Here is a 6,188-nt window from a genome sequence, read left to right as displayed (position 1 = left end):
AGAATTACAATGACTTCTTTTCAGAAACCATGCAAGCAAGAAAACAGTAAAGTGAAATAATTAAGGGGTTGGGGAAATAATCCCACCAAGCTAGAATTCTATATCCAGTGAAATTATCCTTCTAAAGTAAAAGGAAAATACTTTCACAAACAACCAAAAATCGAGGGAATTTATCATCAGCAGACTTTCTGGGCAAGAAATGTTAAAACAGGTTGGCTGGTTAGCTCAGTTGGTTAGAGCATGGTGCTGATAACACCAAGGTTCAGGGTTCGATCCCTGTACCAGCCAGCTGCCAAAGAAAGAAATGTTAAAATATTTTCTTCAGAGAGAGACAAATTTTTAGGGAGAAACTTGAATCTGCATAAAGAAAAAAGGAGCTTCAGAGAAAGAATAAATGAAGGTAAAAAACAAAATCTTTTCATTGTCTTATTCTAAATTGATCTAAAGATAACTATTTGTTTAAAATAATAATAGTAAGAATGTATGAATATAGCATATTGGTAAGTGAAATACATGACAGCAGTGTCACAGGGATAGGAGGAGGAATTGGGAATAATCTGTTAAAAGATATCTGTGTTGCCCATCAAGAGGAAGAGTGTTATTTAAAGATGGACTTAAACTAAAAATGTATATTGTAAACACTAGGGCAAGCACTAAAACAATTGTTTAAAGAAGCATAATTGATATGCTAAGAGATGAGAGAAAACAGAACCACATAAAATGCTTCATTAAAATTAGAAGAGGTGGAGAAAAGGAGCCTCTGACAAAGAATAGAAAAAAGTTACAAACATGAATAATGTTAATCCAGACATATCCATAAATGTGAGTCATCTAAATGTGCCAATTAAAAGACAAGTTGTCAGAGTAGATAAAAAAGCAAGACTTACTTAAATGTTTTTCTATAAGAAACCCACTTTAAATATAATGACTCAGATAGGTTAAAAGTAAAGAAATGCAGGAAGATATACAATGCTAACATTGATCAAAAGAAAACTGTATTAATTTCAGACAAAGAAGACCTTATAACAAGCAAATTTATCATGGATAAAGACAGGCATTATGTAGTGATAAAGGGGCCAAATCCCCAAGAAGACATAATAATCTTTAATGTGTATGTACCTAACAACGGAGCATCAAAACACATGAGACGAAAATGGATAGACCTGCAAAGAGAAATAGACAAATGTACTATTATAGTTGGAGACCTCACTGTCAGTAATTAATAGATCAAGAGGCAGAAAATGGATAAAAATAATGCCGACCTGAACAGCACTGTCACTCAACTTGATCTAATTGAGATTTTTTTTTTTTTTTGTCTTTTTGTCTTTTTCCGTGTCCAGCAACGGATCGCAACCCTCAGTGTTGCCCCCGTACTGGACCGGGGACCAGCAACGGGATCGCAACACTCGGTGTTGCCCCCGTGCCCCGCTCAGCCAGTGAGCGGGAACCGGTCTGTATGTGGGATCCGAACCCTCGGGTGGGAGCGCCACCGCGCTTCTCAAGCGGCGCACTATCCAGTGCGCCACCGGGCCGGCCCCTAATTGAGATTTTTAAATACCGCATCCAACAACAGTGGAATAAGCATTCATCTCAAGCTCATGTGGAACATTTACCAACATAGACCACATTCTGGCACGAAACATACTTTAACAAATATAAAAAAAACAAACAGAAATCGTACAGTGTTCTCAGACTGCAATGGAACTAGACTAGAAATCAATAACAGAAAGATCGTTGGAAAAACAAAATTAAACAACAATTTCTAAATAACACATGGGTCAAAAAAGAAGTCTTGAGAGAAATTTAAAAGTGTTTTAACTAAATGAAAATGTAAATACAACATAACGAAATTTGTGGGATCTAGCAAAAGCAATGTGTAGGAGAGAAACTTACAGCATTAAATGCATATTGTTAGAAAGACTGACGATCAATACTCTAAGCTTCCACCTTAGGCCTAAAACAAGCAAAAGAAAAAACTTAATAAAAATTAGAAATCAAATAAATTGAAAACAGGAAAACAAAGAAAAAATATAACCAAATCTGGTTCTTTGAAAATATTAATAAAATTGATAAACCTGTAGCCAGGCTAACCAGAAAAAAAGACACAAATAACCAGTATCAGAAATGAAAAAGTGTCATCACTACTGATCCCATGGATGTTAAAAGCATAATAAAGAAATTCTATAAATAACTCTATGCCCACACATTTTATAATTTAGATGAATTCAACCAATTTTTAAAAAAGACAACAGGTACCAAAACTCACACAAGAAGAAATAGATAATCTGAATAGCTCCATATCTATTAAAGTAATTGATTTAATAATTCATAGCCTTCCCCAAAAGAAATTACCAGGCCCAAATGGTTTCAGCAGTGAATTCTACCAAAAATTGAAGAAAGAAATGATACCAAATTCTCTACAATCCCTTCCAGAAAATCGAAGTGGAGGCAACACTTTCTATCTCATCCTATGAAGACAGCGCTACCCTAAAGACTAAAACTAGGATAACAACACTACAAGAAAAGAAGACTGCAGACCAACATCTCTCATGAACATAGATACAAAACCATCCAAAAACTAGCAGAACAAGGTGAACATAAACAAAGAAAATTATGAACCACGACCTAGCGGGATTTATTCCAGTTAATGAAATTCACACACCAACAGACAAAAGAAAAAATATATACTCATATAATCATATCAATTGAAGCAGAAAAAGCAATTGATGTTTTCTTCCCTTTGGTTTCTTTCTCTTCCTCCTCCACCTTTTTCTCCCACTTCTCCTGACCATCTCCCCTTCCCCCTGTATTTCTTCTCTGCAGGGGGCGAGCATTAGCTCTCCAAGTATGTAAACAGAGGCAGCAGCCACCGTGGGTGCATCCAGTTTTTGTGCCCAAATTTTAATTATTGGATTAAAAGTATCTTGTGCCTGTCAGCTGGGTTAAGAAGAGCGAGGTCAACAAGTTGGCAGAAGAGGAGTTTCCTACCATCATCCCCCTGCAGAAGCATCAATGCTTCAACTACCCACGGACTCAAGTGCCTTTGTGGAAGCCTGGGAGTCCAGCAGAGAAGTTTCCAGCACATCGTTAGAGCAAAAATATCTGAGAATAGATGCACTGAAGAGGGTAAGAACAGTTTTACTTTATCCATGTCACCTCTCCCCCAAGGCAGCACAGCTCAATGCCAGGAGAGACCCACTAGGTGTATAACTACTATAAACAATTGTATGTCAGCAAGCTGGATAACCTACAAGACAAGGATAAATTCATAGAAACATACAACTTACCAAGACTGAATCATGAAGAAATAGAAAATTTGAACAAACCAACCAATAATGAGTAAAAGGATGAAGTCAGTATTCAAAAATCTATCAAAGAAAAGCCCAGTGTCTCATGGCTTAACTGATGAATTCTACCAAGCATTTTAAAAAGATCTAATACCAATACTTCTCAAACTCTTTCAAAAAATTGAATTTTTGGAATATTTCCTACCTCATTTTATGAGGCAAGCATTACCCTGATACCAAAGCCAGACAAGGATATTACAAGGAAGGAAAATGACAGGCCAATATCTCCAATGAACATTTGAGTAGCTGCAAAAATCCTTGACAGAATACTCAGAAACCAATTTCAACAGCACATTAAAAGGACCATGCACCAAGATCAAGTGGGATTTATCCCTTGGATACAAGGATGTTTCAACATACACAAATCAGTAAGTATAATACACCAGAGTAGCAGAATGAAAGATAAAAATGATATGATGATATCAATAGATACAAAAATTATTTGACAAAATTTAACTTCTTTTATAATTAAAACTCTCAACAAATTTGGTATAGAAGGAATGTACCTTAATAAAGGCCATTTTAGACAGCCCACATTTAACATCATACTCTATGGTGAAAAGCTAAAAGCTTTTCTTCTAAGATGAGTCATAGGAAAAGGATGCCCACTTTTGCCACTTCTATTCAACATAGTACTGGAAGTAATAGCCAAAGCAATTAGGCAAGAAAAAGAAACAAAATCCATCCATATCAGAAAGGAAAAAATAAAATTGTCTCTGTTTGCAGATGACATGATCATATATATATATGACCCTAAAGACTACTTAAAAAAAAACCTGTTAGAATTAATAAATGATTTCAGTAAAGTTGCAGGATACAAAATCAACATACAAAATCAGTTGCATTTCTATACATTAATAATGAGTTATTAATTAAGAAAACAATCCCATTTGCAATAGCACCAAAAAGAATAAAATATTTTGGAAAAAAATTAATCAAGGAGATGAAGAATCTGTACACTGGAAACTATAAAACATTGATGAAAGAAATGAAATAAGATGCAAATAAACACATCCTGTGTTCATGAATCAGAGGAGTTAAAACTGTCAAAATGACCATGCTACCCAAAGTGATCTACAGATTCAATACAATCCTTATCAAAATTCCCTTGGCATTTTGCACAGAAATGGAGAAAACAATCCTAAAATTTGTATGAAACCACGAAAGACCCATATAGCCAAAGCAATCTTGAGCAAGAAGAACAAAGCTGGATGCATCACACTTCCTGATTTCAAATTATATTACAAAGGTATAGTAAACAAAATAGTATGGTACTAGCATAAAAACAGACATATAGACCAATGGAACAGACTAGAAAGCTCAGAAATAGACCCACCCAAGTAATCTTCAACAAAGGTGCCAAGAATACACGATGGGAAAAGGATAGTCTCTCTAATAAATGGTGCTGAGGAAACTGGATATCCACATGCAAAAACTGAAATCTTACACCATATGCAAAAATCAACTTAAGATGGATTAAAGATTTAAATATAACCCTGAAACCATAAAACTCCTAGATGAAAGCACGGAGGAAAATCTCCATGATATAGGTCTTGGCAAGGATTTTTTTTTGTATATGACATCAAAAGCACAGGAAACAAAAGGAAAAATAAGTGAGTGGGATGACATCAAACTAAAAACTTTCCGAACAGCAAAAGAAACAATCAGCAGGTGTTCTCTTGTTATTGCTGGCCTACGACTTACCACGCAGTGGCTTGCAATCCATTCTGTTAATAACTAATGAAATCTCAGAACTGATTGCCGAGGCAGTGTCGATTGTATTGGGATTCAGTGAAGGGCAAGATAATGAGGACCCTGCTCTCCAGGAAGTTTCATATAAGAAGTATCTGAGCTTTCATTTGGCATACAGAAGTCATCATGATGTGTCAGAATTTCCTTGCTTTTTGGACTTCCAGTCAAATGGCAGAATAGATGGTCCCCAGCGTCACTCTCTCCCACAAATCAACCAATTTACAACTATAAAAACAAAACATCAAGTGCAAAAGGAATGGGGAGACATCCAGCCGGAAAGGCAGAAGCTCCGTGGAGACCACATGCCCTGTAGGGCCGCTGTTGTGCAATCCAGCAGCTCGGCCCAGTGCACATGGAGCAGGGTGACATCCAGCAGGGGAGGTGGGAGCTCCATGGATACCACACCACTGCTGCATGATCCAGCAGCCCAGCCCAGTGCGTGTGGAGTGGGGAGACGTCCAGCAGGGGAGGCAGAAGCTCCGTAGAGACCACACACCCTAGGGGGGAGGCGTCACCACAAGATACAGCAGGTAGGCTTCACCACCACCACCCGGCTCCATTCCCAGCCCTGCCCAGGGTGCATGGAGCAGGGAGATGTCTAGCAGGGGAAGGGGAAGCTCTGCAGAGACCACACACTCTGTGGTGCCTCCACGCATCCCAGCATCCCAGCCCAGTGTGTGCAGATCAGGGAGACATCTGGCAGATGAGGTGGAAGCTAAGCAGAGAACACACACCCTGTGGTACTGCCCAAAGACCCAGCAGCCTGGCCGAGTCCAAGGTGACCAGAGAGGTGGCTCCCCAGAGAAGACCAAGACCTGAGGAAACCACACACGCAAGGCACTAGTGGCCAGCTGAGGAGTCACTGAGGTAGCCATAACAAATTGGCAACCCCAGCAACATCTTAGTCAGACAATAGTGTCAAACCTGTGGACTCTGAAACCCCCTGCCACAATGAATAAACATCAAAGAAAAGATACCAGAAATACGAAAAATCAAGAGAGTACACCACCAAAAGGTAATAACTCTCAAGCTCTAGATCCTATAGAATAAGAAGCCCTTGAAATGTCTGACAAGGAATTTCGAGTGATA

The 6,188-nt window shown here is 38.2% G+C and overlaps 1 non-coding gene across 1 annotated transcript; it reads left to right on the top strand.

Annotated features, from left to right (window-relative positions):
• Window positions 1-214: 214 nt before the first annotated feature.
• Window positions 215-288, top strand: TRNAI-GAU. The gene has a single exon. It is a non-coding gene; the product is annotated as a tRNA-Ile (tRNA).
• Window positions 289-6,188: the final 5,900 nt, after the last annotated feature.

Source organism: Galeopterus variegatus, unplaced genomic scaffold (assembly GCF_000696425.1).
Source record: "Galeopterus variegatus unplaced genomic scaffold, G_variegatus-3.0.2 Scaffold1733, whole genome shotgun sequence".
Taxonomy (NCBI): domain Eukaryota; kingdom Metazoa; phylum Chordata; class Mammalia; order Dermoptera; family Cynocephalidae; genus Galeopterus; species Galeopterus variegatus.
This window is presented reverse-complemented; position numbering and strand designations above follow the sequence as displayed.